Source organism: Pseudorca crassidens, chromosome 11 (genome assembly GCF_039906515.1).
Source record: "Pseudorca crassidens isolate mPseCra1 chromosome 11, mPseCra1.hap1, whole genome shotgun sequence".
Classification (NCBI taxonomy): Eukaryota; Metazoa; Chordata; class Mammalia; order Artiodactyla; family Delphinidae; genus Pseudorca; species Pseudorca crassidens.
Window position 1 is genome coordinate 33,145,331 of NC_090306.1, and position 24,887 is coordinate 33,170,217.

The 24,887-nt window shown below is 35.1% G+C and overlaps 1 pseudogene; it reads left to right on the plus strand.

Moving 5' to 3' along the window:
- Positions 1-20,593: 20,593 nt before the first annotated feature.
- On the plus strand, positions 20,594-21,029 carry LOC137202808 (FUN14 domain-containing protein 1 pseudogene; annotated as a pseudogene).
- Positions 21,030-24,887: the final 3,858 nt, after the last annotated feature.

Below are 24,887 nucleotides of genomic sequence, written 5' to 3' on the forward strand. Positions count from 1 at the left end.
TCTAAACCCCACCTTCCTTCCTAGTGCACACTGATCTGAACCAGGTCAAATAACAAGGTTCTTTGTGGTAGACGATACCACTGATACAGTTGGATGAAAGCTGTAGGTTTCCTCTCTCCCCTAAACATTACCAGGTGGATGCTAAAATTAAAGCAAGTACCAGAAAAAAATCCACCACCACACACACCTATATTTATGAGTAAAAAGACACAAAAACTCGTACAATCTTTTCTTAAAGATCCAGTAAATTCCTAGCTTTCTAGCCTTTATCCACCTTCATACAACTTATGTAGGGTTTGTTTCTGACAGAAGTAAAATTATTTGAGTGTAAGATGAAATTAATTTCAAGTGGAAAAATCCTCTGAATCTAAGCCCTAGGACAATAACACCACTCAAAAGTGTCTATTATATTAGGTTTTTCTGTAAATTCAAAGTCAGAGATGTTATAATATTTCTAAGAAATCAATATATCTTGAACATCATTTATTAAAACAAATAAAAAATGTATTTCTTGTAAAATTTTATTCTGATTAATAAATCTCTAATATTTATCTAGGAAATCTAGAATTTCTAGAGCATAGATACAACTGACACTTTTCCTCTCTTCCTCTCTGCCCCTCACCCCACACTCACATCCAGCTTTCATTCTTGAATAGGACACTTAAAAGTAATACATTTTGCATGTTGATTAAAATTCACTAAGAGATTTATCTATAATTTTAATTGCATTTCTGCTAGAATACGTGAAAATAAATTTTAGATAGCATATTTCACAAACATCATATTTAAAATTTCTTCAAGTCAGTATTGTACAAATTTATGATTGTAAAATTCTACAATTTTAGGATTGTATTAGTTTACAAAATATTTGTTGTCTCTTGACTATGAGAGGACTTACATTCCTATCTCATTAACTCCAGGCTTGACTATTGTACTTACACTGAATTTGACCAATAAAATATGAACAGAAGAGGGATGAGGCACTTCCAAGGAAAATCTTTAAGAACCTTTGATGGTTCCATCATTTTATCTTTTCCATTTCCTATGAAAACAGAAATATATTTAACTGGGACTGGTCATCTAGCTCAGTTCCTTTAATAAAAATGAGAAGCACATCCACAGACAAACCATCATGAACATGTCACAATAATAGGAAATGCATCATTTTTATTTCCTTTTTTGTATGTGTCCCTGAAACTTTGTGGTTTATAACTTAAGCATAACTTAGCTAAGACTGACCAATGTGAGTACACAATTTTTTGTTTATTTGTTTGTTTTGCATATATATTGCTCCAAAAAAGAGCAATGTTATTTTTCAAATTTTAGGTGCTTAATAATTATTTTTCCTATGACTGAATTTTGCTGTCATGTATTAAGTATAAACTTGCCATAGAATACTTAAATATATTGTTTTTCTCTATTTTGGTATTTAGGTTAAAACACAGTTACTCACATCTCTCAAACCTTATTATATCCCTAAGGAGCGTGTGGATACATAGATAGATAGAGCAGTTCTATTTTGAAAATTGAATCAAAATCTCTGAAAGAGGGACCAGATATTTGCATATTCATCAACCTTACTCAGATAAGTATAATGCACACCAAAGTTGTAGAACTGTTGTTAAATGCAATGATACCTAAATCTTTTAACCATTCATAAACATAAAAATACAATATGTCAGAAATAATTTTAGTTACTTGCCATGAAAAGCAAAGAAAATTAAAATGTATATGCAACGTATAGGTGTTTTTTATTCAGGACTATTTATCAAATATATATAATTTTATGTGATTTTATACATAAATTTCAAAATTTATGCATTCTATATATAAAATTTTAGAATCTATAAGTAAATTCTGGTATTCTCCACATTAATGCATTTATCACTTGAATCTTTCAGAATTGTTTGTCAGAGTTTCTCTTCCATATCCTGTTTTTTCACTTGGAGTCATCTTCATTTCTTTCAACTAACAATTACAGATTATTTAAGAACAAGTTTTGTCTTCTCATTAGGGAGAAAAAATAAAAATTTATTAATTACAAATTCCTCCTAATAAAAATGTGGGGAAATTTACAAGGAGATATCAATGTTTTTCCTTCTCTTGTTTAACTGTCCACTACTACTGTCCAAATAAGAATGACATATTAATTAAGCAAAATCAAGATGTTACCTATGAATCTCACATTTTGATAAAGATTGCTGTTCTTTTGATTACATTCCTCCTCAGCTTACCATTAACTTATCATTCACCTTCTCTCTTAACCAGATATGACATATTATGGAGATACTACTACAAAGAAATGATACAATTTAGAAGAAAATGCTGGATAGGTTTTAGGATAGGTTCTGCTGCTAACAAGAACAAAAATGTTATATACATTTGAAAAATTGTCAAAATAGCAAAAATTGTCAGGTCAAGATTTGAGTAAAATAAGAAAGCCACAGAGGTAACATACAAAAAGATAACATACAAAATATGCAGTAGAGTTTTAAAATTATATTGAGACATATCACAAAACACTTTAGACCAAGGTTCCTCAACCTTGGCACTATTAACATTTTGGATCAAATAAGGTTTGGTTGATGGGAAGGTTGTCCTCTATATTGCAGGATAGTTCACAGCATCCTAGTTTCTACCTACTAAATGTCAATAGAAAAAATCCTGTTGTGACCCAAAAAGAATTTAAAAAATGTCCCATTGAGGGAAAATTAGCCCTCATTTAAGAACCAATGCTCTAGGTCAGTAAATAAAATTGAGGTTAAAAAAATGTTTTTTAATTTCTGGAAATACATAACCTACAAAAATTGACACAAGAAGAAAATGAAAACTTAAACAATCCTTTACTCATAGTAACAAATTAAATAGTACTGAAGCCACTATCCTCATCCACAAAAATTCTCCCCCCCAAAATAATATTTCTAGATGGACCACTGCATAGAGGATTTCTACTGGGCCAACACAGCTAGACTGATGCTGTCTTTTTACAGAATTCTCTTTCCTACATAATTACAGGTTAGCATGACCAAATGAAGTACTTTGCAAGAAATTTGGAAGGGAGAACTATGTAGCAGACACATTAACTTTACATTAGGAAGGTTTTTTGTTTGTTTCTGTTTCTTTGCTTTTATGGCTTCCAAATGGGCTGTGAAATTTGGAGCAAAAAAATGATGAGTTCACAACACTAATTTTCCTGCCCAAATCTCTTATAAGGGAGCTGACTACCATAAAATAAAACCTCATCTTCTATAGACATAGTGCTCATATTTATAAAAATCATACCTGTGTCAAAGAGTGTTTTTCCTATGTTTTCCTCTATGAGTTTTACAGTGTCTGGTCTTACATTTAGGTCTTTAATCCATTTGGAGTGTATTTTTGTGTATGGTGTTAGGTAGTGTTCTCATTTTATTCTTTTACATGTAGCTGTCCAGTTTTCCCAGCACCACTATTGAAGAGGCTGTCTTTTCTCCATTGTATGTTCTTGCCTCCTTTGTCATAAATTAGGCAACCATATGTGTGTGGGTCTATCCCTGGTCTTTCTATCTTGTTCCATTGATCTATATTTCTGTTTTTGTGCCAGTACCATATTGTCTTGATTACTGTAGCTTTGTAGTATAGTTTGAAGTTGGGGAGCCTGATTCCTCCAGCTCCACTTTTCTTTGCAGTATTATTTTGGCTATTCAGGGTCTTTTGTATTCCCATATGAATGTGGTACTGATGAACATAGTGGCAGGGCAGGAATAAAGATATAGATATAGGGAATGGAGTTGAAGACATGGGGTGGAGGGGCAAGCTGGGGTGAAGTAAGAGTAGCATTGACATATATACACTACCAAATGGTAAATATTTAGCTAGTGGGAAGCAGCAGCATAGCACAGGGAGATCAGCTCGGTACTTTGTGACGACCTAGAGGGGTGGAATAGAGAGGGTGGGAGGGAGGCTCAAGAGGGAGGAGATATGGGGATATATGTATGTATATGGCTGATTCACTTTGTTGTACAACAGAAACTAACACAGTATTGTGAAGCAATTATCCTCCAATAAAGATCTATTAAAAAATCATACCTAAATTATAAGATTACAGAATTGAATTCTCAAGCTTGCAAGGCTTTTTATGATAAATTTAGGGTATTGATTGGGAAGGATTGGGGTCCTAAATATTAGGATAGAGGCATATGGAAAAATTCCAAATAAGATTGGAAAGTTGAACTTTTAAACTCTGCTAAACTGCCTTTCTTTTAGAATTATTTCTTCAACCTCTTGTTTTAAAGACGTTAGTTTCCTCTTGTTTGAAGAAACTATAATTTCCTCCCCACTGAGACAGTTCTCTTGCAAGAAGAGACTGCTAATCCTCTCCATATCCTATCTCCAACAATTCTTAATGCTCCTACATCTATAACCAGAGTCAAGTTCCAACAGGGCCAGAAGGTAATGTACAAAGTGTGACATGGAAAGTATTACATATACCAAAAATTTTTCACATATGATTTTAACATTCTACATTTACCAAAACCTAGGTAAACAAGTGAGAATTAATCCTAAGGTTTTTAGATTAAGGTAGAAGAAATACAAATTTGGCTCAGGCTGAGGAGAGCAATAAGGTCTCACTTAGCCAAGGTTCTGGATTCAATATGTTAAATCAAGAAGATAGGAGTAGCTTTAACATTTTCCTTTGCAAATGACTAAAATCTGGGACCAAAAAGTGCTTACATTTAATTAAATTAAATGCTAGAAATTCCCTGTCATATTACTGAGGGATACAACCAAAGTCTTAGTGAGATCGGAACGGTAGAATGTATTTATGATGTCCTATTTGTTTATTTATCTCCTAATACACCCCTCAGGTGGATCAGAATACACTCCCTTCATTAAGTCTGGAAGAAATATATTCATGGGGAGTCCACAGTGTCCTTAATGAGCTCCTTTGTGATTACATATGTTTTTCTTTTTAAATATTTATTTATTTATTTAGCTACATCGGGTCTTGGTTGGGGCAGGTGGGACCTTCGCTGCGCCCTGAGGGATCTTTCATTGTGGTGCATGGGCTTTTCATTACGACGAGCAGGCTTCTCTCTAGTTGTGGTGCACAGGCTCCAGAGCACACAGGCTCAGTAGATGCGATGTGCAGGCTTCTCTCTAGTTGTGGCTCATGGGCTCCACAGTGCACAGGCTCTGTAGTTTGCAGCACGTGGGCTATATTGTTGTGGTGCTCAGTAGTCGCGACACACCGGCTCAGTTGCCCTGTGGCATGTGGGATCTTAGTTCTCCAACCAGGGATGGAACTCGCGTCCCCTGCATTCTTAACCACTGGACCACCAGGGAAGTCCCTGTGACTACTTTCTATTGTTCAGAAATATAAGCAGAAACTACTGTCATGGATCTGGGGTCCCAGAAATCAATGGGGATAATGGAATTCCAGGGTGGCAGATGGCAAATAGAGGCACTTAATCTCCAGAGATAAAATAGTAATGGTAACTCCACTGCAGAGCAGAGCTGAAGCAGGAATCAGAATGTCTATGCTGCAAAGATTTTGGTGTTGAATAGTTCATCGTTATGTACCTAGAACTAAAATAAATGAGTAGTCTGTTAAATTTGTAAAAGTAAAAATTCCCAAATGTGTTAACTGTGATCTGTTTTAGAACACAATACAGTCACAGACATCCCTCAACCAGTTTACAGTAACCAGAGTCATTTTAATGAAAAGAAGACTGAGTCCTCTTGAGGAAAGACCTAGCTATATAGCCCAAAATGGATATTGTTAATATTTCTCCTAGCTTTTCCCTAAAGACCAGCAAATATTTGCCATGGTTATTATGAACTGGTGAAGGTGAAATCATCAGACTTTTCAAGGACATTTGACATTGACTCTGACCTCCCACTGATGCCTGGAGATAAAAATAGAACTGTAATGTACTAGTCAGAAGAGAGGCTTATGAAGGTCACATAATCAATGGAGTGTGTCCATTTCATAGTAGACCCAATGGACACCTAAACCCACACCGTGACTATCTTCTGAGTTCCAAAATACATCATCAGATAGCACATGCTCATCAGTGGACTTGGTTCTTTAACCCGTGGAAAGGGCTTTGTTATGGTAGGGAAAGCCTAGTGAAAACCCCTAGATCTTCCTTTACACATAAAATATTAAACCGGAAACAACACCACATCCCAAGAGGGATTTCAGAGATTAATGTCACTATCAAGCCCCTAAAAGTGCTGGAGTTTATTCCTACCACAGCTAATTCAACTTACCTATTTTTTTTTTTTTTTTTTTGCGGTATGCGGGCCTCTCACTGTTGTGGCCTCTCCCGTTGCGGAGCACAGGCTCCGGACACGCAGGCTCAGCGTCCATGGCTCACGGGCCCAGGCGCTCCGCGGCATGTGGGATCTTCCCGGACCGGGGCACGAACCCATGTCCCCTGCATCGGCAGGCGGACTCTCAACCACTGCGCCACCAGGGAAGCCCTCAACTTACCTATTTTGCTTGTGCAGAGGACAGATGTAAATAACCATTATGAAATGAGATTATTGAAAATATAATCATGCAGTGATTCCAATTGCATCTGCTAATCTAGATGTAGTTTCATTGCTGGAGCAAATCATTACATCTCCTGTCAACTGATAGGCAATGATAGATGTGGACAATGCTTTTCTTCTCTAAACTTTTGAGCAAAGAGGTAGTTTGCTTTCAGCAGGTAGAGCCAGAAACACAATTGTACTATTCTAGCTCAGGGGTATATCAACTGTTAAGCTTTCTGTCATAGTCTAGTCTGTAATGACCTGAAACACCTCTCAGTTCAAAAGGATGTCATGTTTATACATTACATTTATGATGCGGTGATTTTGCACCTGATGAACAGGAAGTATCAGCAACTCTAGAGACTTTGACATGCATGTTAGAATTGGGGAACGCATCCCACAAAATTCAGGGACTTGCCACCTTGGTGACATTTCTAGGGGCTCCATCTCATAGGAATGTTGAAATATCCCTTCCAAGATGAGAGATAAATTGCTGCATCTTGTCCCTCTACTATTGAGAAAAGTTTTAACAGTCTATGGGTCTCTTTAGATTTGGGGTGCCACATATATCTCACTTTGCTGTATTATTCTTACTCATTTATTTAGTATCCTGAAAAGCTGCCAGTTTTGAGTGAGACTAAGTTTCTGCAATATGTCCATCTGCCAAGAAAGCTGTTCTGCTTGGACCATATGACTCAATGGATCCAATTTTAAGTGTTTATGGCAGAAAACAAATGTATTGAACCTTTTGCAGGCTGGTATAAATGATTCACAGAATGGAGTTTTGGAATTTTGGAGAAAGCTATAACAGTTCCTACATATAACTTTCCTTCTGAGACATCACTTCTTTTTGATACCTTGCCTTAGCAGAGATGAAGTGCTTTATTTAACACAGGGCAGCCAGTTATCATAAAGCCTGAGACGCCCATCATGACCTGGGTTTATCTCAAGGAAATCAATTGCTGCTAAGAAAGTACATGGATACAAAACTTCAAATTTACAAAGTTCTATACAGGATGGAGGCTGACTTTTGCAAATAATACTTTAATTTTTTTTTTGGTTAAAGGAAAATAATTTTTATATTCAAATGCATATAAGTCTTAAGCAACTTACAGAATTTACTGTTGGAGTAAAAATGATTTTGGGAGCAAGACAAGCACCTCAAAGAGGAGAAGCAAAGATTAAAGAATTGGGGGCTTCCCTGGTGGTGCAGTGGTTGAGAGTCCGCCTGACAATGCAGGGCACGCGGGTTCGTGCCCTGCTCCGGGAAGATCCCACATGCCGCGGAGCGCCTGGGCCCGTGAGCCATGGCCGCTGAGCCTGCGCGTCCGGAGCCTGTGACCCGCAACGGGAGAGGCCACAACAGTGAGAGGCCCGCGTACAGAAAAAAAAAAAAAAAAAAGAATTGGGAGCCGCTGTAATCAAGGCAGGCTCTGCCTCCCAGATACCCTGCTCCTGAGCTGTGTTCTTTCCCAACAAAGCCTGCTGCCTGACAGCACCAGACCCTGTGCAGAAAAAAAAAAAAATTGGTTTATTTGTTTTGTTTAAGTAAATCAATAAACGACAAATGGTCTTGAATAAGGAGGGAAGGGGGCAAGGCACAACCTTTAAAAGAATGATATAGCCATAGGACATGACAAAAACTGTTTAGAACCAACCTGGTCCAAGATGGCGGAAGATTTGACTCCCAGTGGGCCTTGGGCTTCATTATATGCTCATTGTAATACATTAGCATGCTAAATGACACACCCACCAGCACCATGACAGTTACGAGGCTAACTATAAAAGACCAAAAAGTGGGCGGTGGCCCAATTCCTGGAAATCCCCATCCCTTCCCCCAAATAGTTGGAATAATCCTCCCAGTCATTAGTCTATGAAATTACTCACCCCTATAAAAACTGACAACCCTACCCTGGGGCCTCTTACCTTCAGAGATGGCCCACACTCTGTCTGTGGAGTATGTATCTCCCTGAATAAACCTTCTTTCACTTTACTATAGCTCTCTCTTGAACTCTTTCCTGTGCGAAGCCAAGAATACACACTTGGCAGCCGTCCCAGGGACTCGCCTGAGACCTGGGACGTGACCATCTTCTCGCACTCCACTTTATCTCCTGCAAGTCTGAATTGAAATAATAAATATTAAATTAGCTTTCTTCTAAAGGGATTTTTACATTTTCTTTAGTTTATGATAAGCCTAGAATGTGTGGTAACTTGGAATAAGAAAAAAAAAAAGATTTGAACGGAAAAGGCTGTGATGAACTACAAGGGGATGATTGGGTTCTATGGATAAACTGAGGAAGATAAGGATGCCAAAGATTCCACAGTTAAGTCATTTGCTGTTTTTTGTTTGGTTATGAGTTCTCTCCTGTGTGGTCAGGTCACTGGAAGTTGCTGTTCTCTTGCTCTCTGTACATCCCCAGCTAGACCAGTGCCTGGGGTCTAGTTACACCCTACTCACATGACTGACCTTCCTACATACTGTCCCCAGGGCCCAGCTAGAGATTGTTCTTATCAAAGAGGAGGTGAGGGGCCTGCCCGCTGCTAGTTTCCCTGGTAACCAAAGAGCTAACCTGACTTCAATTCCCCCTATAACTGGCAATCTCCTCTTCCCCCCAGGAGCAAAGACTGGCACCGTGTGCTGCCCACCATCTGCTGCACATGGTGGGGTGTTGCTTCAGAAGTATAAGATCCCGCTATCCATTAAACCATTGATGTCTCTGTCACTGACTCCGGGCTCTTTCTTTGTCTTGAAGCTGGGCAACTACAGGCCTTGAAGGCCAGTGGGGTGCAACCCAACACCTCCTTAATGCCCATATTTTGTTTACTGCGTACAATCAAAGTTGTTATTGACAATTTGGAGAGTAATGCAAAAGACACATTAGTGGTAGGATGTCAGCAGTTGCAAAAAATAAGCCTCAATTTTGGTGATTTCAGATTGAGCTGGAATAGAACTCCCTTGGAAAAATTTAAAGTATATTTATAATAATAAAACCAACAACAATAGTGGTAGTTGTAATAATATAAACAATGATAATGACTGCCAACATTAATGCACACTATCTGCCTCAGGTATTGTTGAAGTGCTTTACCTGGATTATCACTTAATTATCACTATAATATATGAGGTAAAACTGTTGTTCCCTCTGTTTTCAGTGAAGAATTTGAGTCACCAAACATTTAAGAAACTTGCCAAAGATCAAACTTCTTACAAATGAAAGTCGCAGAGAGTCAGAGTTGGTAGACTTAGCTAATCACCCCTACACTAGTATACTCTCCATTTACAGAAATGAGGGGAGAGGGAATTTAGCCTTTGATTTATATTAATTGATAGAGTAATTCTAGAACACTGAGCTTCTTTGGGTTATGAATGCTATATTTGTGTTTATTTTGTATGTATTTCCTACCTTTTAAGATTATTTTTCATTTTATTTCTGTGCGACACAATTGTGTCATGAAATAAATATCACTAGAAATATATTTCTCATACTGTCAACTGGTTGCGAAGTCACGTACTTATAACTGTTTAAAACTGAGCAAGTACTATTATGTAAACAGATGTTTCATCCTCCGTAAGACTGGTGATTTATGAAATACATTGTGTAATAAGTTAAGAAGACTGTAGAAATATCACTTCCCCATAAATGAAACAAAAGAATCAATTTATTACACAGAAAATGGGTAATGTGGAAATTGGATTCTGTGACAACTCATTGAACAATCATGAGCAACCACAATAAAATGTAATTTCCTTTACCTTAAATTCTTTAAAGTTAGCAGTTAAAGCTGGATTCTCATATATGCCATTCCATATCTTCCAAGAAAATGATTTTGTGTGTCAAATATCTGTAGCAAGGATAATTCATGAGCTGAGATTTTAAGGGTGAAGAAACCAATGAAAAGTTGCACTGGTGTTCCTTTGCTTCAGACTTATAACTGCACAATGTTAATTTTTTTTTCAGTTTTGTGTGAGCTCATGTAGTGACAGGAAAGCATAATATAATCAAGACAGCAGGGAGCTTCTCTCTACAACTCGAATGAATTTACATTTGTCCATTATGTAAATGATTCTTCACCATTTGCCTATTTGAAGTAGTGGCAGAGTGAATTTCCATGTGCACTTATGAAAGTGTTTTCAAAGTCTTTCTACAATGATACAAAAATACTCATTTTTTCATTAATATTAAGATAAGTTACTGGTGTATTTCTATCAGAAATAAGAAATTGGTCAAATGTGTTCTTATTTTCTTTATTTATCTTGTATATGATTTATCCTGCAAAGCTAAGTCTGTTAATAGATTTATTTCATAACCTGAATTAGCCATGATTATAGTTTTAATAGTTGGAGGTCATTAAATACTTTTTATAATGTTTTTATAATAATTAGTAAATCCTCTAAAGTTTTCACTTAAAAGGGTGTGAAAACTATGTGTTAAATAAGAACAAAAATAAAATAAAAATATTATCACATCTATGACAGATATCTTTAATCAATAAATTCTAGAAATTTATCAAATAGAAAGTTTCCAGCCTCTGCAAGTTTTGAATTATATCCCTCTGGTTTTATTCTCTTGTAAGATAAATATAGTTGAATGAATTTTGCTGTAAATATGAAAAATACTTTCATCCCCAGAAGTTAAAGTGCATTTTAAAATGAATGCTTTTCAACATATTTCATTTAATAGGCAACTTTACTTTTGACTCAATGAATGCCATATATTTTTTATTCCTGAAATTTAGTTCACTTTATAGCAGTTGCACAAGTAGTCACTCACTCAGTCAGTGCAATTAATAACATACGGCAGGCAAGTAGTAAAAGTGTTTAAACCATTTATTTTCTTTAGTGCAGACTTGGGGAGGTTTGCTATGGCACAGATTTTTCACTAGTAAGCAAGTTTCTGTTCAGTAGTGTATATGACATTTTTTTCTGAGTTTATTGTCCAAAGAATAGTCTAAGCTCACAGCTCCATCCTCCTCAATGAATACTTCTCCCAAATTGCTCATCTACTTTTATGCTTTAACTATCACGTTTGTGGCCACAAACCTCATATTAACAACAAGTGCTCTAATTTTTTGTTTCTCTAATTATCTATTCAAAGCTACCTTCAAGGTATCTCCACTTTTATTTTCTCCCAACCACACAAATTTAATAGTCATAAACAAAAAGCTGTTTTTCTATTGCTCTTGTGCCTCTTCTTACCCTAGACTTTTCTTTTGCATCTGTAGATCATGCCCAGTCTGCCCTCTGCCCAGACTTGAAGGCTTCAATTTCTACTTCAGTGTCCACTTACATCCAGTACCTTCCATCGCTCTACTCTGGGCTTGTGTTCCTGCTTTAATTTGTTTCACAAAATGCCTTTATTTTGTAGTACCTCTGTCATCAAACTAAATCCCTTAGGCATCTAAGACTTTTCTGTAACTAGCAGAATGAATTCTTTTCAGAGTCATACTTATTTCTTATAACCATGCAAACCAACACCTTTAGGTAAGTCATCTTTATCAATACTACTTCTCCCCTTGTATCTCCTTCTACACACACACACACACACACACACACACACACACTTTATTCATATCGGCAACTGTTCCTTTCCTCATTTTATGCCTCACATGGGCAACCGTTTCTAATATGCTCAACTAATTCAAACCATATATTTTACTCTAAAGGTTGCCTAAGAATTTTCTTGCAAATTCTGAATTGCTTATGCTTAAATATTTCAATTCTTGATATTCTCTTTTTACTACCTCAACCACTGTGTGATGCATGGTGACCTGGAATTTAAGGAAAAATTCTAGAAGGATTTTCTAGAGGGTGGATGTTTTCTTTCATTTAAATTTTGATTAAATACATTGACATTATTTTAACACAATAGCACTTGTTTAAAAATGTTTCCTTATTTATAAATCAGTTAGATATAATAGTAAAGGTCATAAAAACCAATTGTAATAAAACTATAAATTTCAGGATTTCTATGGGAACCTAATGCAAAATGTAATTCAGAAGAGGATATATGAAAGCAGATTCTGTAGAAATTCTCTGAGTTCAAATATGTCATCGTAGATTTTCACTCTGCTTCCAAATGACACAAGCGTGATATAAAGTAAACCTCTTTAAGTTTTTTATCATTTAAATTTGTGAATTTATTATCCATTCCAGCTTTTTAGTGTTTTTTAAAGACGTGGGTGGGATGCAGGCATTACTTCTTGCACCATTTTGGCTTCATACCACTAGATTTAAGCATTTAACAGTTGGAAGCCTCTTACGTGTTCATTTGTAGAAAATGAACTAGGGAGGATGGTTTCACAGTGACTCTCCTGCCTTCTCTCTGCTCCAAGTGGAACATCTGCTGGAGGTATGTGCATTCTTTCTGCAAAGACATGATGTCCTTGTACCCATTTTCAATTTCGTAATGATTGTCAGTGAGAACTGGTGAAGCGTGAAGTAGAGAGTGCAAGTTTGGTTGTCAGGAACAGCAATGATCTGTGCTAGATAGGAAGGTTAGATAGGAAGATAGAGGTTAGATAGGAAGAAAGGAGTTGATGTATTAAAAACTATGCTGGATTGAGGTCCTCTGGAAACCAAATCGGAGACATTTATTTGCATGAGATGTATCAGACGGTGCTCTTAGTCACAATTGCCATAAAGGAAAGGAAACAATGAGAGTTTGAACCTTGATGTAGTTGAAATAGAGGTTTCATTCACTCCTATGAGAAGCTCTAGAGTTTGTATGGCCAAATAGACTACAAGATCAAAATGAAAAATTGCAATAATGACGTAGGCAGAAAATTAAAAAGAGGAAAGAAAGAAAGAATGAATGAAAGGGAGAAAGATTGAGAAGAGACTAGTGAATAGCTGTAAAACTAATCAAATTGAAAAGGAAAAATGTTTTAAATGAATAAAAAATCATAAATATCATGAAAAATAAATTAAAAATCATAAACTGTATATATTGGCAGAGCATAACAGGAAATATCTCATAAAACTTTGTGCACTGCACTAAATTTGGGTGTCTTCACATAGTAGAAATCTATTTTAGTATTAACATAAAATTTCATGTTGTAAAGCCTCCTAAATAACCATTAACAAGATACAAGGACACATTTTTAACAGAATTAACTTGTAATTTTTAATGCCTGGATTTAGGAATAGTAAAATAAATACTGGGTTTTGATAAGCCCAGTGGAACACCAGGATATTTGAAAAGATAAAAAATTATTAATTTTAGTCATGAATTAAATTAATCAATACATAAAATATCTACTATGACATTAATAACACTCAAATACAACTGATTTTTTTCAGGCAGTATAGACCTTTCTTCTTTCTTATTTTCCCTATTTTGCAACTTTTTGCTCTTTTTCAATTTTTTAAATTTATTCTCTTGTTTTTTCCATCTGCCTCTTTCTAATGTTTATTATTGAAGCTAGATTTATGGATGTCAAAGGAACATATTAAACCCCACAAAATTTAGTAATAATGACTCCTCTGAAAATATGAAGTAAAGGCCAAATGCTGTTGAGTGGCATGTAGATGGAAACTCAAGAAAAAATAATATTTATTATAAAATTAAGCTTATCATCAAATTTGTAAACATGTAAATGGTGTTAGAGACTAGATTTTTCTGTCAGTTTCTCTATATCAGTAGAAAAGGCAACAAGTGCAGAAAAATAAACAAGCAACAACGATGACCTTCCACATGCTATCTGCACTCTCAATATTTTTGTACTTATTTGACATAGCAAACTCTTAATGAAATGCATGCTGGGGTAAGGAATGGCGCTGGGGCAGATCGTTGTAACACTCTGCTGGTAAATAACATTGCTCCCCTCCTAATTCTAAGAATCATTCAGTTTCTCTAAGGAAATATATATATTTTGTTGTTGTTGTATTGTTTGTGGGAGGAGGATGAGATGTCAATTTTGAAGCAATGGAAAAGAAGGAAAGATGTAAAGATAAAAACTGGAAAGACTAATTCCAGAACTGATTTTCAAAATTGCCTGAGAGAAATAATCTATATTGTCAGAAATCAGGATAGTGATTTCCTTTGGGAGTTGCTACTAGAAGCAAAGATGAAGGAGGCTTCTAGACTAAAATGTTTAACAAAATTAGTGTACCCCCTAAAACAGTAGCTCTTTTTTTTTTTTTTTTTTTTCAGTACACGGACCTCTCACTGCTGGGACCTCTCCCGTTGCGGAGCACAGGCTCCGGACGCGCAGGCTCAGCGGCCATGGCTCACGGGCCCAGCCGCTCCGTGACATGTGGGATCTTCCCGGACTGGGGCACAAACCCGCGTCCCCTGCATCAGCAGGCGGACTCTCGACCACTGCACCACCAGAGAAGCCCAGTAGCTCATTTTTAATGCTTCAAGAATACTTAAAAATAATTTTTTTAATGATTAATGTAAACTATGGAAATAGCACACAAAATAAGTACACAACTAATCATGGTAATTCATACCTGTTTTTTTGTTGTTGTTTTTGGTTTTTTTCGGCTGTGCCATGCGGATGTCAGGATTTTAGTTCCCTGACCAGGGATTGAACCCAGGCCCCCTGCAGTGGAAGCCCAGAGTCCTAACCACTGGACCACCAGGGAATTCCCTCATGTCTGTATACTCTAATCATGTGATAGAGAAGCTTCTAAGATATTCCCCTAAGATCCCTGCACTGTAGTGTAAATGACTTATATAATCTCCTTCTCTTGAGTGTGGGTGTAGTCTGGAATATAATGGGATATCACTTCTGTGATTAGTTTACTAATAAGCTAACTGTGTGTTATGCAGAAGGGAGATTATTCTTGTGTGGCTGACCTAATTACATAAGCTTTTAAAAGAAGGTGAAACATCAGAGATGGAAGAACACAAATGAAGATGAGAATTCCATCAATAGTCTATCATAGAAATCAATTAATGAAATTTATTTTGAGTTCATAGATTTTTATTTTATTGCATTTTCTCTTTAAAATTTTAATCTAATTATTATTGTTAATTATTATAGGTACAAATATCTTATTTTATTAATTTCAACTCTCACCTTTCTAATTTTCTCTCTTCTACTTTTTTTGGGTTTAATTTGATTTTCTTTTTCCAGCATCTTAAGGGAATAATTTAAGTCATTGTATTCATAATTCTTTTTTTTCCTAATATAAATACTTAAAGACACATATCTCAAGACTGTTTTAGCTATATTGAACAAATTTTGATCTACTGTGTTTCCATATTTACTCATTAAAATATTTTCTATTTTCCCGAGTATTTTTTTGTCCCAAGTGTTATTTGTAAGTGAATTGTTTAGTTTCTGTGCACTTGAATATTTTAATATGCCCCTTTTTGTGAATTACTAATTTAATTATGCTGTATAAATGGACTCATACAATATGTCGTATCTGTGGATGTCTTTTTATATCTGGAATAAAATTTACAAGGTTTTTCTATATTGTAGCATGTATCATTACTTAATTCTTACAATGAATAATATTTCATTGTATGGATATAACACATTTTATTTGCTCATTTATCAGTTGATGGACATTTAGATTATTTCTACTTTTTGTCTATTAATAAACCATGCTGCTGTGAAAAAGTGAAGAGAAGTTATGGTAGACATATGTTTTTATTATTCATAGGTATATACATATGAAAATACCGAGGAGGGGAATTTCTGGATTATATGGTAACTCTATTTTTAACATTTTGAGAAACAGCTGAACTATTTCCCATGGAGTCTATATCATTTTACATTCCTATCATCAATTTCTCAACATCCTGGCCAGCTAGTTTTATGATCTGTCCTTTTGACTTTAGTCATCCTAGTAGGCATTAAATAGTGAATATACTGTGAGTATCCTACTATATCAGTATCAGAGATGATCATGTGCTGTGTGTCATTTAATCTATTAATAGAGTATATTATATCGATAGTTTTTACGTATAAAACTGCCAATGCATTCTCTGGATGAAGCCCATTTAGCCGTATATACTTATTTTTATATATTGTTGGATTCATTTTTTCCGAGTATTTTTTGAACACTCTTTGTCTATATTCATTAAGAATATTGGTCTATAGATTGCTCTTATAATGTCCTTATACTAGATGGAAAATAGCCACCTGTCTTATTTCTATAGCAAGGAAACATTTCTTCACACTAATTCATGAACTCATTCTGTTCTATCATGATACATGCAGAAATAATGCAAATTTATATTAACATAGGAAAATTAATCATCATTATCATGAGGTGTTTCTTTTCAATGAAAGAGAAGCATGTAATTTCCATGTGCAGATGCACATTTAATGGGATCAGCTGTATGGTGATGGACAGAAACTACATTTTTGGTGGTGAACATGTTGAAAAGTATGCAGAAGTAGATAATATCATGTTGTACACATGGAACTTACATAATGTCATAAACTGACATTACCTCAATAAAAAACAAATCTAAAAAAGCACACTTAAGAAGAAAATTACTGTCTTGCTTTATGGTGCTTTTAAAAATGATTTTCCTCCTTCAGTGTTGTTACTTCAAATCTAATAAATTTAAGATGTATATGTAGGGTAGTGTTTATATCTCATATGTGGTTGGCCCATAAATATTATTTAAAATATGCACAGTTTTACATTAGGGTATTATTTCCTGACCTCTCAACTAAAGTTTATAAATAACTGATTCTGACATTCTGTACATTGTAATATAAATGAGCATGGGGTACAATATCAACCTCTTACCATGACTGATCACTAACACTCAAGAATGTTTTATGTTGGAGTGGAAAAGACTTGACTATCATTGAATGGAAAACAGAAACATGATTATACTTAGAAAATAAAGGCAGTAAATGGTTCATTTGCTCTCTTTCCATTTGCAGAATTGTAATAAAAATGCCAACTAGATTGATATTTAGGCAAAAGTACATTGCAATGAAGTTCAGATTATAAGAGGAGCTGCATTAATATACAACATTCTTGTTTGAGCCTGCTTTTCTATTTCAATTTCAAGAGTACTTGGGTATTTTAATTTCAGTTATAGATACCCATTTAGCAACTCTCTTTTCTGTAAAATAAATGTTAACACTTCTAAGTTATTCCATTTTACCATGTTTTCTTAGATTTTAATCTTAATATTAAAAAAAATCACAACATTTGAAAGAAGTTACAGTCCTGTATATCACACAGAGTACTGAATGCCTTCTAGTTCACACATTATTAGGCTGCTGTAGCAGCTGCATAGGATTTAGCACAACATATGGTGTTGATTCTTTCTCTTTTTTAATGAAAATCTGATTTATAAATCTCTTGCAACAAACTGGTGGTGAAATGTTTAGCAAAGCTATAACACATATTACTTGATATTTAAAAATGCCACCTTTTTTTCTCGTGAGCACAATGATGACAGACGTATGAAGGTATGCTAAAAGACGAGCGGAAATAAAATGGAAGGGAAGAATGAGAAAAAATGTAGAATTACAAGATAATAACTAATACTCTCTAAAATGAGTCTCATAAAATAATGTTATTTTTATTGGTTAAATAATTATTTGAGCTGTAATTTTAGAGTTTTTAAAAAAATTTTAAAGTATTAAGGTTGTAGTATGGTGTTTTGTGTGTTTTATTGAGGGAGGGTAGAGAGGTAGTACAGCAGCTCAAGAAAAACTACACTGTTTCAGGATGTGTTAGAATGCTATGTAAGACATTTCAAATAAATGTTCTTAATATGAACAATATCAATTTTTAAAATATAGAAAAATTGTATTAGCAATTAAAATAAAATGAAAAGTGTCATACAGGCTCTAGCTATACATATTCCAAGAAACAAACCTTGACGAAGATTGCCTTTCTTATTCATCAGTTCCTATTTTTCTATGCCCATGGCATTTATTCTTTCTAGAAATTAACTAGTGACTTGATATCATCTCATGTAAGAACTGATTCTGACTAAAATATTTTCCTTATATTCTTGAAGATTCCCTGTTATGGTACCTGTAATCTTTCCACTTAGATGAGGAACTACTTAAAACATCTTCCAATGAAAATATATTTATCAAGAGGAGATTTAAGAAGGGAGAAAACCATCCTTTACCTCTAAAGTGATACAATGCAGGTGTTTTAAGGAAAAATAGATTTTCCTTATACATACATATATGCAGAGAAGCTTGATTCTCAATCTAAGTTTTAATCCTCATTACACCTCAAAACTAATATTTTGTTTATTAAGATGCTATCATAAGCTGTGCTAGCAGCCCTTCTCGAAAACAACACTTACATCATCACCAGTGGTGGTATCTTATTTTTTAATGTCACTGGTAGATTACAGACTGGGAATTAGATGTGTTTTTTTATAACCGTTTACTTAGTGCCAAGTATTCATATGTTCATGCAGTCTGAGCTTGAGAATGTTGGGAATGACAGTTTCTATTTTCAGGCTAATCTTTTCTCTCTGTTGACCAAGTAACCTTTCCAGTCTTCACTTCCTCTTTATTCAGAATAAGTCCCCATCCCCCATTCCTGACAAAAGAGAGCCTCGATATTCTGGAATAATCTTCCTCACCCTAATTTAGATGTGTCAAACCATGTCTGAATACTAGAGTGAGTGTGATTCAGCCACAAGCTGGTAACTCCACTAAGACTAGTGAAGTCAATACTAGACCCCTAAGAAATAAAGCACTTAGGGCTAGCAAAGAAGAGATTTTTAAAAAAGAAAAATACTAATATCTATTGCTGACTAGTGAATTTTTATTCATTTTATTTATAATAAACAACTTAGATCTTATTATGCCAATAAATCTTATTAAGCCAATTAATAACGCTGGTACAATATTTATAGCTGTTTCTAACAGAATTCATTTTATGTATAAATGGCCAGTCACTATTCTTGTTCTCATTATTACTACCGTTATGCCCATCCTCACTGAACACAAATAATTTACAGTAATCTGTGATCTCTCTAGAAAAGGAAATGGCATTAAGGGAAATGGCATTAAGGAAATGGCATTAAGGGAAATCACAGATCGGCAGAGAGGAAATTAATTAAATATTAAATTAAATCTTGACAGCAAGCTTTCAGAGGCAGCAAAAAATCTCCATTGATGATACAAAGCAAATACACTTAACATCTTTCCTCATCTGTAGTATCTCAATAGATACTCTACAGATCTAATACAGACCTAGATAACAGATCTAATGATCTGTCACATGAAACACCTGCTCCAAAGTTTCTTTTCTCCCAACTCCTAAAAACATGAGTTCTACAACCCAAGCTAGGAGGTAGATTTTTGCCCCTTTTTTCTTCTCTCACATTGCTTAAGAGGCTTTCTACTTCAGTTGTCTGTAACTCCAGAGTAGTTTAAGTTATTCGACTTTTTCTGAATTTCATTTTAGTGCATCTCAAGAGGCTGACATTGATCAGACTCAGAGAATCTATCTTTTAATTCAAAGACTGAGTAAAAATCTGTAAATGCCTGTGCGTGAATGCATAGTTAGGGTCAATATTACTTTTTCAGTACCCATACCTTTACACTGCACCTGACGTGTTGCACTGATAAACACTATCAGGTATTCTAGTTTGCAAAAACTGTAAGGACCACTTCAAGTGCATCTCTGGGAAACTAGCTGTTGGAACTGTCCTCAAATTTATCCTGCTGAGGCTAAAGTTTTCTTATCTATAAAATACTCTTCAGGGACTTACTTGGGGGTCCAGTGGTGAAGACTCCATGCTTCTACTTCAGGGAGCACAGGTTCAATCCCTGGTCAGGGAGAAAAGATCATGTATGCCATGCCATGCAGCCAAAAATAATAATAATAATAAAATACTATTCATTACTTAATTAAAAAAATAATGGGGGAAGCAGTAAAAGCCCTCAATTCCAGAGGGTGAGAAAGCTTGGGGATAGAGAGCTGTGAAGTTCTTTTAATTAGTCCAGCACAGAAAGACTGATTTACCTAGAAATACCATTTGCTTAGTTTTCATGAAGTGCTTACTTCTGCGTCTGTGACCCTTTCTTCCAACCCCAGGCCCTCTTTGCCCCCCTTTGACAGCTGAGTCCTCTTCACTTGGTTCTGGATTCCAAGGCCAGGCCAGTCTAGATGGGATCTCTCTCACCTGAATATGAAAGTGATGATGATTCATATTGGACCTAACTCAGTATACATGAAGACACCGCTGGTAGAATCTATGCTTGGCCATAGTGTGGCACTTCCGGTAGAACAATACTCAGTAGCCATCCAGATTGCACTGGCCATTGTGCAGGATTTTTGTTCCAGAAGGTTGGAAAACTTACAGCGACAGTAGGCTGCTGGCCATCTTCTTCAGATTTACCAGTCAAAGTAACTATGTGCAAATGAACTGGGACAGAGTTGAAAAAAGATATAAAGAAAGCAGGAAGACCTGATTCAGAAATGAGCAAATAAAGCAGCACCTGAAATCAGCAATATAATTGAAGCAGCAACAGAATTTATCAAACAGGACATTGTGATGTTCAGTGGATTTGTGAGAGGCTATTTGCTAGGCCTTGCCTCTTAAGGACACGAGTGTTCTGTCACAGTGGATTCAACCTGAGAGGAGAAGGGGTGGTAACATGATGATGTCTCTACAGTTCCAGACACCAGATTCTCCAGGGTGTGAAGAAAAAAGTAGTTGGGCAAAATGGAACTCACAACTTACCGTTTGTCTTCTGACAAATCCTGCAGCGCAGCCAAAAAATAAATAAAGTGAATCCACTTTAAAAAATATATATGTTTGCAATAAACTAAAAGGATTGTAATGCCCTTTTGTGGAAGGTCTTAGAAATAATAGAATTATTGAATATATTAAATAGATTCTACTGATATAAAATAGTAATAATGGGGGGAAAATCACTGCTGTTCTAGTCTCTGTGACATAATTAATGCAGCTTGTATCTCCCAAATCTTACCATTCTGTTTCTCTTGCAGGACCAGAATACGGTGCTGCCCTTTGCATTCTCTGCTTCCCAGCACAGAAAACACTGGCAAAGAACAGGCAAGGAAGCTGGACATTTAAGCCACTCTAAACTACAGATTATTCTTGAAGGAGAATCTTTTAAGGAACTGAGTTTTTGGTTTTACATGTATAGTAATGAATATATACAACTGAATTTTACAGTTATTTTTAAACAGTTGTATAAATGTTTTCTTAACTGAGAGATGACTGATTTTACTTTTCCTGTTTTCACTTGTATTTATTATGATGTTTTTAAAATTATAAGCCTTGAATCAATATACTTATGTGAGTGTTGATAAAAGTAATCATTTCTAAGCTTGTTTATCTCATGCCATAATATATACACATATTTCAAGATATTGAATTTATAGAAAATATATAGAAAAATATATGGAAGTGAATATTTAGAGAAAAATCACTACTGATCACACCTCGTCAAATGATAAGATATGACAATTTCCCCTAACTATTGTCAATACAAATGCTATTAATGCATTTGTATATGCAATGAAACTTTTGAAAATTCATGTAGGAAAATTATATCAGACAGCTCACAGATTAGATTGTACAAATATTGAGTACATTAATGATTATTCATTAAAAACAATCCTAGGTAAAAATAGTAATAACATATCGGTATTAAGCCAATCCTTTGAAGTAAAAAGTAATGGCATATAGGGTGTTAATAGATATTAGAGACATAAATTAAAGTGATTAGAGACATAAATTAAAGAGACATAAAATTAAGCCTAACTAAGGCTATAATGCCACACTAGCAATTCAGATTATTATGAGTGTTTTGTAGTGTCAGCCTGGGAATGCTCAAGGAAGTATATTCCAAACTTCCTTAATGATAAATGTCACCAGACGAGAGAGCTAAACGTAATGATTATCAGACCTCTGCCCCAAGAGATTCTCATTCAGTAGATTGTATTGTGACATTGTTATCTATAGTGTACCTGTAGTCCTCCTGGGGACTCTTCAGGCAAGCTTGAAAATCACCAAGGCTAAGAGGTCTGTGACCTTGGCACACTCTGGGCCTTTTAATCTTCCTCACTTGTACTTAAAGTTTGTGAAATAGGTTATAATTGTCAGATTATATAAACTATTTGTTTTATTTTACAGCATTTGCTCACCTGGTCTTATTTGTGACTAACAACTCTGTGAACTACTTGATATATATTTCATATATTCTTTACTTGGATTTAAGGATGCACATGCGTTCTCAAACTTAATGTGCATGAGGATCACTTGGACAAATCATTAAAATGCAAATGCATGCTCTGCCACCTAGATTTTGATTCATTTGGTCTCTGATGGGACCTAGGAATTCACGTTTGAAATAAGCACTCCTGCTGATTCTGATGAAAGTGCTGTACAGATTATATATTCAGAAATCCCACTGTAGAGGACTGATGAATTAAAATCACAGTAACTGTTGGAAATCCACCTAAATCTAAACAAACCCTGTGGAAATACTTCTGTGTTTGGAGCTTCCTACCAGCTGCCAACGGATTACCTGAATTTTACTATAAATGGTGCACTTGAATGTCATAAGACATTCTCTTTATTCATTGGAATTATTTTGAGATTCATTCTATTTAAAAGACACTACAAGGAGGGCTTCTCTGGTGGCGCAGTGGTTGAGAGTCCGCTTGCCAATGCAGGGGACACGAGCTCGTGCCCCGGTCCGGGAAGATCCCACATGCCACGGGGCAGCTAGGCCCGTGAGCCATGGCCACTGAGCCTGCGCGTCCGGAGCTTGTGACCCGCAACGGGAGAGGCCACAACAGTGAGAGGCCTGCGTACCACAAAAAAAAAAAAAAAAAAAAAAAAAAAAAAAAAGACACTACAAGGACAGAACTTCTAGGTGATTTAATTAAGACAAAACTCCTATTATTTGCTATTTAGGTAAACTATTTTATTTTTAATGTCCAAGCAAAATAATTGTTTGCAATTATACTCTTTACCAATGTATCAAAAACTCCACAAAGAAACTGGTATTATATTTTCCTACAGGAAATCTTGCAATTTTGCAGTTCATATTTTTAGTTAGGTAAAACACAACTTTCATTACTATGCACAGTGAGAATTTAAATGTTTCTGATCCTTTCTGCAATAAAATGTTATGTACATGCTTTAAGACAGTTGAATTACTATGCTTCTCACTAATGATGGAGTAAAATTTTACGTGAATGTGTTATAATATTTCTGAATCTCATTAAATATTACATTCATAGAATTTTATTTTAGAACAATAGCTATCATCTCTTAATTGTTATGATCCTGAAACACACCAAATGCATTTCACTTGGTCAAATTTGCATTGTAACTTATTTTAAATGTTTAATCTTAGACATCTGAGTTATTAGAAGGGTTGATTCAAAAATCGAATGTGTCTGGCTTGCAGAAGAATGAAACTGTCAATCCTATAATGATTAAAATAATGGATTAACAAATGTGCTAACCATATAAACAGTGGCTTTTTATATTGGTGTATCAGTGTTTTAAATTAGGTAAAATTTGTCAATGTGATCAGCTTTGTCTTTTTTACTTTCAGATGATATAGTCCAATTTAATGAGGAATAATAACACTGGCTTTCTCACAGAGTTATTACCACAATGCAATCAGCAAAGTATGTTAACAATTTGGATAAACAGTCCTTGTGTGTGTGTGTGTGTGTGTGTGTGTGTGTGTGTGTGTGTATGAAAGTGCACATATGCCTGTGTGCACACAGAGTACATGTTTAATTATAATATTGATATTTTAAAATACAGTTATATTTATCTGTGTGAACACATTTTATTTCTATTTTGAACAGAGTGTTATTAATTCAACCATGCTATTGACCATCTATTTCTGATTTCCTAAATAATTATTTTAAACAGAAGTCATGTTCCTTTATCCAGGTTGATTTTCCTCATCGAAATTGTGTGTAGAAGAATAATATCTTGATGAGAAAAAGAAGAAAGACTGCAGAGTCTAACCCTAATTTTAGAGGGATAGCTTTTTATCTTCATCCCTGACATCAAAAGAGGAGGTATCATAACATTTTAAAGCTTGAGCTTTTTATTTGACTGAGATTAGAAAATAAGGAACTCTGGATTTTGTACTTGTTTACCTGAAAACATCAAATTTAATACAACTCAAAAGATATATTATATTCTAGTTTACTTTTCATATGTCATTGTTATAGTCAAATGTTCTCTTTTTTCCAAGAAGATAAAGTTTTCCTTTGTGAATACATTTTTTTTAACTTTTCATTTTATATTGGAGTACAGTTGTTTTGTTTTGTTGCCACACCATGCGGCTTGTGGGATTTTAGTTCCCTGACAAGGGATCGAACCCAGGCCCTAGTCAGTGAAAGTGCAGAGCCCTAACCACTGGACCATGAGGGAATTCCCTGGAGTATAGTTGAT